The 11,301-nt window shown below is 39.3% G+C and overlaps 4 long non-coding RNA genes across 5 annotated transcripts; 3 read left to right on the top strand and 1 right to left on the bottom strand.

Moving 5' to 3' along the window:
• The first annotated feature begins 71 nt into the window (after positions 1-71).
• Positions 72-3,863, top strand: LOC124196860. 2 transcript variants are annotated; one of them, XR_006875854.1, is made up of 7 exons: positions 72-119; positions 190-297; positions 367-451; positions 1,211-1,286; positions 3,419-3,508; positions 3,689-3,757; positions 3,826-3,863. It is a non-coding gene; the product is annotated as an uncharacterized LOC124196860 (long non-coding RNA). The 2 variants fall into 2 exon arrangements; XR_006875853.1 differs by lacking the exon at positions 3,419-3,508.
• Positions 3,864-3,971: 108 nt separating this feature from the next.
• Positions 3,972-6,386, top strand: LOC124196859. The gene is made up of 4 exons (XR_006875852.1): positions 3,972-4,118; positions 5,860-6,042; positions 6,119-6,215; positions 6,297-6,386. It is a non-coding gene; the product is annotated as an uncharacterized LOC124196859 (long non-coding RNA).
• An 889-nt stretch (positions 6,387-7,275) lies between these two features.
• LOC124196858 lies at positions 7,276-7,943 on the bottom strand. The gene is made up of 3 exons (XR_006875851.1): positions 7,832-7,943; positions 7,614-7,762; positions 7,276-7,530 (listed from the first exon to the last, which is right to left on the bottom strand). It is a non-coding gene; the product is annotated as an uncharacterized LOC124196858 (long non-coding RNA).
• A 1,074-nt stretch (positions 7,944-9,017) lies between these two features.
• LOC124196857 lies at positions 9,018-10,484 on the top strand. Its single transcript, XR_006875850.1, has 4 exons — positions 9,018-9,128; positions 9,196-9,286; positions 10,293-10,376; positions 10,446-10,484. It is a non-coding gene; the product is annotated as an uncharacterized LOC124196857 (long non-coding RNA).
• The last annotated feature ends 817 nt before the right edge of the window (positions 10,485-11,301 follow it).

The raw sequence follows: 11,301 nt of genomic DNA, 5'->3' as shown, positions 1-11,301 counted from the left end.
GGAAAATCTGTTGATTCAAATTTTAAGGAAACATAAAAAAAAAGAGGAATTTGAAACAAACTTGCTCGGCGGTTTTCCGTCACTCGGACCATTTCGTACCTGCGAAATGAAAGATATAGGTATGTTTTCTATATTGCAATAACTTCCAATGATTTGTAAGTATTACGTGAAATTCAATCTGGTAAACAGGTATTCTAGAGCGACGCCCCCTTTAAGTGGCCCTGACAACCCCTTTGGATTACCGTGTCAACGAGGCTACAATGGAGATAATTAAGTTGTGGCATCCAGGTAGTCCAGGTAGTTATTTTCGAGGAAATTCATTCCAGTAAAAATGTAAAGAAATAATCACAATCTTTTACTACCCAGATGACGCGAAGGTGCCGACCGTTGAGGGAATTCAAATTCGACGTAGTTGAGTCACAACTTAAAACGGCCAACCAAATGAGCAAAGGTAACATTGAAAACCGCATAGTAGTTAAAGTTAAATAAGCCTGTTTTTATGCTTGGTACGTTGTCAAGACCAACTCAATCCGTTAGATATTCCCTATAGACCTCCGTTTGATAAGATTGAGAATAATGTTAATCCCAAAGTAGGATCTTTCTAAAATCCTGATTTGATTCATTTCCACACTTCGAAACTGTCTTTTGGTTGATCGTGGCGAACGAAGACTCCTCAAGAGAGTAGATGAGAGAACATCTTATATAATGTTACTATCTGCAATCTGTCAAACTGCTTTTAGCTTTTCGTTTCGAACTATAGTCAGGTCGATACGCGATTGTTTTATTCACGCGTGTAAATTGCATTTCGGATAACTTTTCTCTCTGTCGTGATAGACCGGTTCGATTCAGTTGTTTGTTCGAACTTTGGGAATTCTAAAGCAAAGCCTTAACGTCGTTCATGTTCTAGTGCTTACAAATTTATACCTCGAAAGTTTGCTCATTAATTATGCTCAATTAATATAAGGATCAATGTTTCAGGTATTGTTGATTTAGTCCCAACCAAATATCGAGCTCTGGAATAATGTTTCAGTTTTTAAAAACATTTCGTACAAGCGAATCAACAACGGTAACTTTAAGCAATAGAAAATGGATTAATGGTTGTTTTATGTCTTTATCTAAACATAAGTTTCATAATCTGTGAAAGCTTTTGTTCTATTTTTATTGATCCTTAATTTCTGTGCACTCTTTTGTTTCTGTTTTTTTAATGAAGGACGTGCCACTTGAAGATAAAGGACCACTATTTGTTTCATCCGAGTCGAAGAGAGCCAGGAAGCACCGACGATAAGGTAAGCAACTTTCCCAGCTTGATTTGATCTATTTATTTACTTAATCTAAAGCTAGCTAAGAGTTACGAAACGACACAAACCAACTCGCTTTTTTAATCGCAACATTGCTGTTTGTTTTGAGTTAATGGTTAAGTTAATGACGTTCAATCACAAATCAGTTAAGGGACAAAACCCGTTTATTCAATTTTCCGAAAGAGTTAGACATAAGAATTATATCAGCGCAACTACTCCAGTCCCGTTGGGTTGTCGCAAGTTTACTGCTCGAAGTTCATTTCAGTCCAGTTTTGACGAGGATCGACATCATTACGATGATTGTTGTTTGGCTGTCCGGTATAGTTGTATTGCCCAGGCATCGGCTGCAGTCTCGGCTGAGCCATCGGTGGAATTGGCCTTCCGTTTGTGTTGTTTATACTAGACGGCCAGTTAGCAGTGAATTGGTGGTGTTCGGTCTCGCCTATTTCTACTAGTAGCCCGTAGCCATTTTGCGATTGAGTTTGGTTATTAGATCTTGCTGGCAAAATAGCCGGACAATCATTTTCCGAAAGCCGCTGTTGTTCTTCCAGTGCCACTGACAGATGTCGCATCTGGTTCGCGATGTAAGTGTCGAGCGAATTGGGTGCCTCGTAAACGGGGTTGTAGTTGCCGACTTCCGGCATGGATGGAATCGGATTTTCAAATCCCACGTGAGACTCGGTTCCGTTTCTTGATGCGTCAGACGACCGTCGGAGCTCATCAATTTCGCTTTTGGTTTTCATTAGCTGATCGTGGAGATTGTGGTTCTCCCTTTCCATTTGGTCCAAACGACGTTCCAACTTTGGTATTTGTAGAAACATTGCAGCGCATGAGCAGCAACTTTTGGGATCACAACCGGGAACCGTCTCGACGTATTCGGGAGATGTTTCGTAAGCAGATTGACTGGGAGGAGGACCTTGTTGCGGTTGCTGGTAATAGTGACCGTAGTGGAATTGCTGTTGCTGTGCCACCGGATGTTCGGGTAATGCTGTTTCTTGCGATCCGTAAGCTGGAGAGGCAACAAACTGGTCAGGTGGGCTGTCAGGTGCTTGGTAGTATTGTGGTTGTTGTGGGAACTGTTGAGCCCACTCGTTTGGCATTTGGTTGATTTGATAGCCCGTCTCGTATTGGTAGTATGGGGAGGGCAGCATGCCGATGGGATAGGGTTGGCCGACGTGTTGGTTTTGTATCGGCGGCTGCTGCCTATTCTGCAGAATGGTTTGTTCGGCAGAAGTAAATGAGTTCTTCGCCGGGAAAAAATATGACGCAACAGATGACCAAGCGGACGCTAACATTTTCTTTTCAGATTTTGGCAAACGTTTTCAAAGTTCAGGTGAAGAATCTCAGATGAAATTAGTTTGAATCTCAAGTCGGCAGTGCTGCCTCTATATGTAGACTCGATCTGCGACGGAGCCATCAGCTGTGTCACTTTGACCCAATCTTTTTTATTTTAAAAAGTCAATTGTTAATCGATTGTTTTGAATTCTTTTTTATTGTGTAGTTTAATTTATTTCGCGTTTTGTTCAAAACATTTAAAAATGAAATGGCAAAATATTGGCCGTCTAATAAGTGAATTGAGAACTCAGCTGGTTTGCCACAAGATGGTAGTCTTCGGCAATCTGGAAGGGATTCCAGATTTTATTCGGTATTAACATGGACATTACGTTATAGTAATTTGTTGTGCAGCTTTAATAGTAAAACAGCTCTCAGTGGTTCGTCAAACATTTGAACGGAGTTATCCGTTTTTCCTGTAACTTGAACTGTAACAGCGAGTTGTGGAAATGATTTTTTCACCGAGAAAAGTGAACAGGGAAGAATGAATCCGACCAATAGGACGGTGAATGAGCCAGTCAGATTTTTTTCAGGGAAAGTGATTTTGGTTTGTTTTTCGACTTCTTGTATCCGTTTTGGGTGTAGTTGAATTACGATTAACACAATCCAATTGAATATCGTCGAAAAACCACTAAAGGAAATTAAATTAGCGAAACAAGCCATGGCGGAATGTTCTGGTAGGTCGAACCTTGTTCTAGTAAATAATTGAATTATTGATATCAGCCGACAATCTCTTGCGTTTGCTATTGCAGATACGCATTAAATATTACTTTTCACATGACTTGCAGATCCCCTAGAGTGACCTTTTTACATGTCAATACAAAAATACGAGGACATGTAACTTTCGTTTTGTTGTGAAGACGAAAAAGACTTGCAAGGTATAGCAGTTTTCAGTTATAAAATCTGTAGTTTTTAGTATATTGCAGCGTCTTTTCTCGTTTTACCTAATTTCTGCAAAAAGACCTCATTTTGCTCAATTAAAAATGAATTACAGACTAGAACTGAACCTTTCAGGCCACACTTGCTTTAATTCTTTCAATTTGTGATTTCTGTTGTAGTCAGTTCCAGCACCGTCTTCCCATCCATTCTCTCTTGTTTTACTGACAGCAATGATTGCCGTCTCTGTGGTAAGTGGTAAGAATAAAAGAGATTTGAAATTTTTCAGTTACCAAATTTAATTTCTTATATCTTCTAGAAAGGAGCTATGGGAGATGAAAGAAGAAGTTAACAATCTTGAATCCGAATTTTCTTCCATCGGTAATCACCAGCAGTTGCCTTGAACGATTTCCTTGAACGGTAAAATTTATTTGGCATTTCTATAGTTTGATTGTATTTCAAGAACTCTAGCTAATATATTTAATTCTACAGGAAACCAGAGAACATTGATGACATGCAGTCTACATTTCGTGCTAAATTTGGGATCGGATAAAATTCGTTGATCGTGCGTGTTATTTAGCCACCCTGGTATAAGTCGACACCAAGTTCAAGGTAAGAACGGAGCTATTGATAATGGAGATTCTGTATACATGCATCGAATGTCTTTTTGGCTTTTGCCAAAACCACCGTGGTACATGTTTTAAAAAAGGAGGGAGATTTCACCGCATTTCGATCGATTTATTGGGAGTTACTGATTTGAACGGTTCGGGTGCGGATGCTGTGGCGGTCACGCATAGAAATGATTTTTTCGCAGAGAAATGCCAAAAGGGAAAGGCCGAATCCAACGGCAATGACGAGAACTGCGCCGGTCAAATTTTTTAAGGAAAGTGGAGCAAGTTTGTTTTTCGGCATTGTTTTCCCACTTTGGACATTTCCCGTACATTGAGGGGACATGGGGCGAAACCACAGGTCCCAGTAGTCCAGCAGTCCAGTTTGTTGCAAATCCAATAGTCTGTCCAGTTTATTGCCAGTAGAAAAAAGTACTTGGGTTATTAAAGCGGCGAAAAATTGAGTGAATTACATTGCCTACCCGCGGTTAATACTTTTGGTGTAGGGACTGTTTTTCTGTAGGGCAAATGTTGAAGACGACGACAGAAATATCCCCTTCGCTATTTGCAAGTTGCATTTCCCAGTCTTTTGAAAGTTTTCTCTTATTGCGTCTTTCAGGTAAAGATGTGCCTAATTCATAATTAAATTTGAAAGCGACAAAGTTTTTAATTTTTGGGAAAGAAAAAAAAAATGTTTTACGTCAAGATAGGCGTTCCTTGATCCTGGTGTAATGAAATTGATGCAGTCAGACGCCAAAGTGCACCGCGAATTGGGGTTAGAGTTGAGCCTTTCTTGTAGTTTCAGGTTGAGGCCCGTGTTGTTTTTGTTCTGCGAATTTTAAGTTGAAAGAAAAGGAATGCTGATAGACGCGTTAAAACTTAATGTGATCTTGCCGAGATGATAGTGTCTGGAGTTCCCGCTTTTTTTACGAATAACTGGATGTCGCTACTTTCCGCTATGTCGTAGACGGAAGAAATTAACGGTTGCTGCGTTGGTGTCACTATGTAAGTGAAGAGAGTTGAGGTGTAGGCCTGGACGAAGAAGAAAGCGGCCAGTGTCCACACCCCAGCGACAAATCGATAGGGTATCCATTTCGGAGGACAAAAGCCACCTAATTATGAAGTACCTTTGAATTTTGTTTCCAAATTTTCCCCTCGACAAAAAGAGTAAGTGGTGAAGAAATAATAATAACCTTGCGAAAGCAAATTGCCCAAGACGTAGAAATATTGTTTTCCAGTTTGCCATTTCGTAACGCGAAGCCGACCACTTTTCTGACGCGTGATTTCATTTTGTTTAAAACTCTCCATCAATGTCGAACGATAGTCCAAGTAGTGTTGAATTAAATTCAACATTGCGATGACGCATACGATTGAAACGCCAAGTCCTAGCCAAACCTGTCGATAGTTTAACAAATGTTGAATAAGAACATGTCAAACATTTGTGAGTGTACGAACCGGCCATTGAAAGGGTTTGACGACGGCGTTGATGTTGGCCGTTTCGTGAGGGGCGGGAATGAGGATCGCTACATTTCCGTAAAACCAGTACGCTGTCAGATCGACTATTTTATTACGTTGGAATGTCGGCACCACATCTTGAATTAAAAAGTCGCATTGCTGTGACAGATCAGGCGAAAATAAATTATAGTTTACTGAAGTTAATTCCCAATTGTCGTTTATAATATTCTAATGTTAAATCACGTTTCAGTCATCAATTTATTTAGTTATTTTGATTTTATTCTTTTTAGGTACGTCTTCTGATTTTTAACAACTGATTATGTGGTGGTTATAGTGAGAAGAAAATTGAATCGGTAAACTCAACTTTATCAAAGAAGTAACTGAAAAGTCCCCTCCCATTTTCTGGTGGCTCCAGTCGGTTTTCAGTCACTCGGACCATTTCGTACCTGCGAAATGAAGTGCATAGCTTTCAGGTTTGGTTCTTTTTATATCTCAATTACTGTTACGGTTTGTAAAATTGCATTACGTGAAATTCAATCGCGTCGACAGGTATTCAAGAGCGACGCCCCCTTTGAGTGGCCCAGACAATCCCTTTGGGTTGCCTTGCCAACGAGGCTACAACGGAGATTATTTTTGCCAGATCCAGGTGATTGATTTTTTTTTTCGTGAAAATTTATTTCATCAGTAAATATGTAAAGAAATAAAATCACAATTTTTTACTACCCAGATAACACGAAGGTGCCGACCGTTGAGGGAATTCCACGTCGATGATGTTGAAGAGCCGCAACTTGAAACGGTCAACCAAATGATCAAAGGTAATGCTGAAAAATCCATAGTCTGTTACAGCCCGTTGTGCCTAGAGTTCTTTAGACCCACTCCAAATCATTTGAAGTTTGGCCAGTAAGGTTTATCAAAGCGGATTGTTTCTATTTCCCTGATGTTATTAGACATCCGCGCCACCAATGAGATCTTTGGGCTGATCGTGGCCAACGAAGACTGATCAGTAGGAGATGATAGGATTTCTTTTATATCATATGTTACGGCGTTACGGCTACACTCTCTCAACTACATGTCATTAAGGAGAAGATAATAGTCGAGTAGATACGCATATGTTTTATTCACACGTAAATAATAGCTTTTTTGGGATTTCATCTTGTGATTGGCAATTTCTAGTCAATTGATGCTTAAACTTTGGGATATCTGAAGCAATGCTTTGACGTCAAGTCCTAGTAAGTGCTTACAAATTTATAGCTAATCGAGTCTATAGAAGTTTGCTCGTTGCTTGCTCATTGGTAATTCAAATATTATTTTGATGACCAATATTGTATCCCAGAAGTACATTGCCCACTGAAAAAACTGAGCTCTGGAATAACACATCAGCAGTTGAAACATCTCGCACGTGCCAATCAACAACGTTAACTTTATTGATTTACTTGGCCCAGTCAATAGTAGCGGACCTGTAACTAGAAAGAGAGCTTAAGTTAGAAACTACTCAAGGTTTTATTTGTGTTCCATTGTATCCATTGTTAATTTTGTGACATTTTGTTTTGTTTAAGGTCGCATGGCATAGAGAAATCGAATAGGTTTCATCAAGTCTACTGAGGATTTGAGAGCCAGAAGCGCCCACGACAAGGTCAGCAAACTCTTAAAGTTATTACTTGCATTTGCATTACTTGGAACATGCTTAGAAATCGGTAAATTACTGTCTATTGTTTTTCGTTTGGGTGCGGTGGCGCTCAGGCATGGAAATGATTTTTTCGCAGAGAAATGCCAAAAAGGAAAGGCCGAATCCAACGGCAATGACGAGAAAAGCGCCGGTCAAATTTTTTAAGGAAAGTGGAGCAAGTTTGTTTTTCGGTATCGATTTCCCACTTTGGACATTTCCCGTACATTGAGGGGGCATGGGGCGGAACCACAGGTCCCAGTAGTCGAGCAGTCCAGTTTGTTGCAACTCCAATAATCTTTTAAATTGATGGGCAGCGGGAAAAAAGTGCTTGGGTTATTAATTAAAGCGGCGAAAAATTAAATGAATTTGATTGCGTACCCGCGGTCGATACTTTTGGTGTAGGGACTGTTTTTGGGTAAGGCCAACATTGAAGGGCCTGATATAAAAATGCTGTTTGCTACTTGCAAGTTGCACTTGCCAGTCTTTCGGAAATCTGCTCTTACTTCATCTTTAAGGTAAACAATTGCCTAATTTGGTAATGAAATTTGAAAAAGACCAATTTGATTGATTGTAATAAATTTTGAAATGTCTTATACTTCAAGAAAGACGTTTCCTGATCCCGGTGTAATCTTATTGATGCAATCAGACACCAAAGTGCATCGAGACTTTGGGTTAGAGTTGAGCCTTTCGTGTAGTTTCAGGTTCAGGCCCGTATTGTTTTCATTCTGAGCAAGTTTAATTGGAAAGAAGAATCAGATCAACGGATCGATATCCGTTTAAACAAAATTTGAACTTGCCGAGATGAGATTATCTGCGGTTCCCATTTTTCTGACGAATAACTGGATATCGCTTCTTTCAGCTATGTCGTAGGCGGAAGTAATCAGTGGTTGATTGACTGGTGTCACGACGCAAGTGAAGAGAGTCGACGTATAGGACTGGACGAAGAAGAAAGCAGCCAGGGTCCACACTCCAGCAACTAGTCGGTAAGGTAGTCGTCTCGACGGGCAGAGTCCGCCTAATTAATAAAATACCTGTGACGGTTGACGGATAGGAATTGTCTGGGGTTCTGAACCTTGTGAAAGCAAATTGCCAAAAACGTAGAGGTATTGCTTTTCGGTCTGCCATTTCTTGAAACGAAGTTGATCGACGTTTGCTAAATTTTCTGGCTGTTGTTTGCTCCTGTTTTTAAAATCCATTTCGAATGCCGATCGATATTCCAAGTAGCACTGGATTAAATTTAAAACTGCGATGACGCAAGCGATTGATACCCCCAGTCCCAGCCAAACCTGTCGATTGAATACTAATGTTAACGATTTTTGTTTTCTTTGTTTTATTACCAGATAATTGTTCTTTTAAAATGTGCCAACCGGCCATTGAAACGGTTTGACGACGGCGTTGATGTTGGCCGTTTCATCAGGGACGGGAATGAGAAAAGCGAAGTGGTCGTAAACCCAAGGCAATGTAAAATCGACAACCGAATTGTACTGAAATGTCGCGATCGTATCGTGAACCAGTAGTTCAGATTGCTGTGATAAATCATTATTTTGGGTTAGATTGTCATCTCAGATCGTCTTAGTCTAGTAAGTCTGAAAAGATTTGGAACTCAACTTTATCCCACAAATAATTGAATAGTCCACGTTCTTTTTCCGTCGGCGTCTGTCTGTTTTCCGTCACTCTGACCATTTCGTAACTAGCAAGAGGATTAAATAATTGTTCAGTTAAACGGAAAAAATTTATTTAAATCTAATACAATAAAAAGTAAGTTTTTTTTTTTTAAATTATAGTTATACGTGAAGTTTAAACGTTTCGCCAAGACTTCCAGTAGCGCTCCTCCTTTGAGCGGTCCAAATAGTCCTTTGGGGTTTCCACTCCAGCGTGTCTGCCACGAATTACGTAATTCCGGATTAATCAAACTGAATTTAAATGAATAAGAATGCACAGATAATTGTTTGTTACCCAGATGACGCGGAGGTGTTTGCCGCTGAGCGGATTGGGCGTCGGTGAGGAACCGTGAAAAGAAATGATGAACCAACTGAAGAATGTTAACAAAGGTAAAAGCGACATTGCGATTCAGTTGATCGCATTTGCTGACCGTCTAATGTCTTGGTGGCCAGCAACAATCCCTTAAATACCCTGTGAGTATGATTTAAAGTACGTTACTGCACCGACCTGAAACAAAGTTATGTGTTTTGGAGACAAGCAGACTACGGCTATCAATTCTGTCATTCGTGATTCAGACTAGTATATGATATATGGTCGATTTATGCATTTTGTCTTCAAAGAACATTCGGTATTGTTTTATTCATGGGTGCACGATGCAACGGTTGTCAAATGTTTGAAGATTGATGGGTCCATCGCATGTTAGTATAGATTTCAAGAATTCATTTGCGATATTCGTATTTTCAGTCAAATTTTTAGGTTAGTTGAAAGAAACTTTGGATTTGTTTTTTTTGTGATATTAAGGCGAGTGTATGTATCCGAAACTGTTACGGATATAATTCGCGCAGTAGGAATTTTGGTTTTTTTAATTATTCAGTTGACATTTTATTAATTTCTTTAACCGGGTCACTTTTTTTCCACGCTGATTTGAAACCCTGCCCCTGACGTCAATACGAGTTAAGAATATTTTTGCAGAAAACGTGTGCGAGTTGACAAGATTGGGGACGGCTACATCGCGTGTTATTATTTCAAATTTAAAAATTGATGTGCAACATTCGCATTCTCAGGTATATTTTCTGTCTAGTTCTGTCTGTAAAAAGAACTCGCGGGTCCGTTTATTAGCGATAGGAATTTTTGGTATTCCTTTTTAATAAGTATAAATTCATTTGACATTTTTAAAATTTTTTTATCCGGGTCACTGCTAGTCCACTCTGATTTGAATCCTTGTCATTGATGTCCATACGATTTAAGATCTTGATTTGTAGAATAATAATTGCTTCCAATCAAAGATACCGACTGAACTATGGCGTGATAGATCTCTGTTTCCTTTAGGTGCTTTCCTTTTACCCATCAGATCAACTGGTGACTTGAGAATAAATTATGTTGAATCAATTCCAGGTCATCGACTATTGGTGGCTGAATGCGATCGAATTTGACTGCCTAACCTCTTACCAACGGTTAACTTGTTTTAAGTTTAAAATTGTATGACAATATTCTTGTTACCATTGCCGATTATGGATTGTAACTCTTTTTCTCCTCATTCGATTTCAGATTTGCTCACAGCAGATTTCACATAGCGACAGAGTAAAAGAAAAGGAAAAAAGCCCTTCTTGGAACTTCTAACAGAAATGGTATGTTCGTTTTGTTTTTGTTTTTGTTTTATTTATTTTAAATTGTTTTTGGGTGGCTCAGGTTGTACAGGAGTTAACTGTTACGGTCGGTGTTCTTAGTTGTGTTTTAGTTTTCTTATATGATGGTTGAAACCAAGGGAACAGGACATGTCAGCTGATTCTCTTTTTTCACTGCTGCGCATAGCCGAATTGAATAGCATAGCATAGTCGAATTGAATGCAGTGCACGTTTATTTTTTAAAAGTACAAGGGCAGTCTAGGAAGTAGGAAGATGATTTGAATAGTTGACAGATTTTAAATTTTCTATAGTATGTGGGCTACCGAATGAAGTTGTTGACATTTACATATATCGATAACATTTCCACTGTATCCAGTTTCTGTCACAGGTTCATCAGATTCGTTTGACGTTTCTGTTCTAACCTTAACAAATGTAGAAACTCGACTCGAAGGAATTAACGATGCATGAGTCGTTACCTTGTCAGGAGTATTGCTGATGCTTTCTGCAGTTTGCTTTGCGTCTGAATATATTATTGACATGTTGTCTCTGGACCAACAGAATTTTAGAGCGCACCAGTGCAGAAACACAGCATGCAATTCTAGGCAAATTTGAATGTAAAATCTGAAACGAGAATATTCAAATGAATTCTGAAAATTGGAGCGAGTGTTTTACCGCAACGCAAGTCTCTTGATTCTGATATTATTTTAGTGATGAATTCAATTCAGACAACAGTGCAAATCGAGAATTCAGGAAGGAATTGATTTATTTATCATGCCGTA

Source organism: Daphnia pulex, chromosome 7, assembly GCF_021134715.1.
Source record: "Daphnia pulex isolate KAP4 chromosome 7, ASM2113471v1".
NCBI classification, from domain to species: Eukaryota; Metazoa; Arthropoda; class Branchiopoda; order Diplostraca; family Daphniidae; genus Daphnia; species Daphnia pulex.
This window is presented reverse-complemented; position numbering and strand designations above follow the sequence as displayed.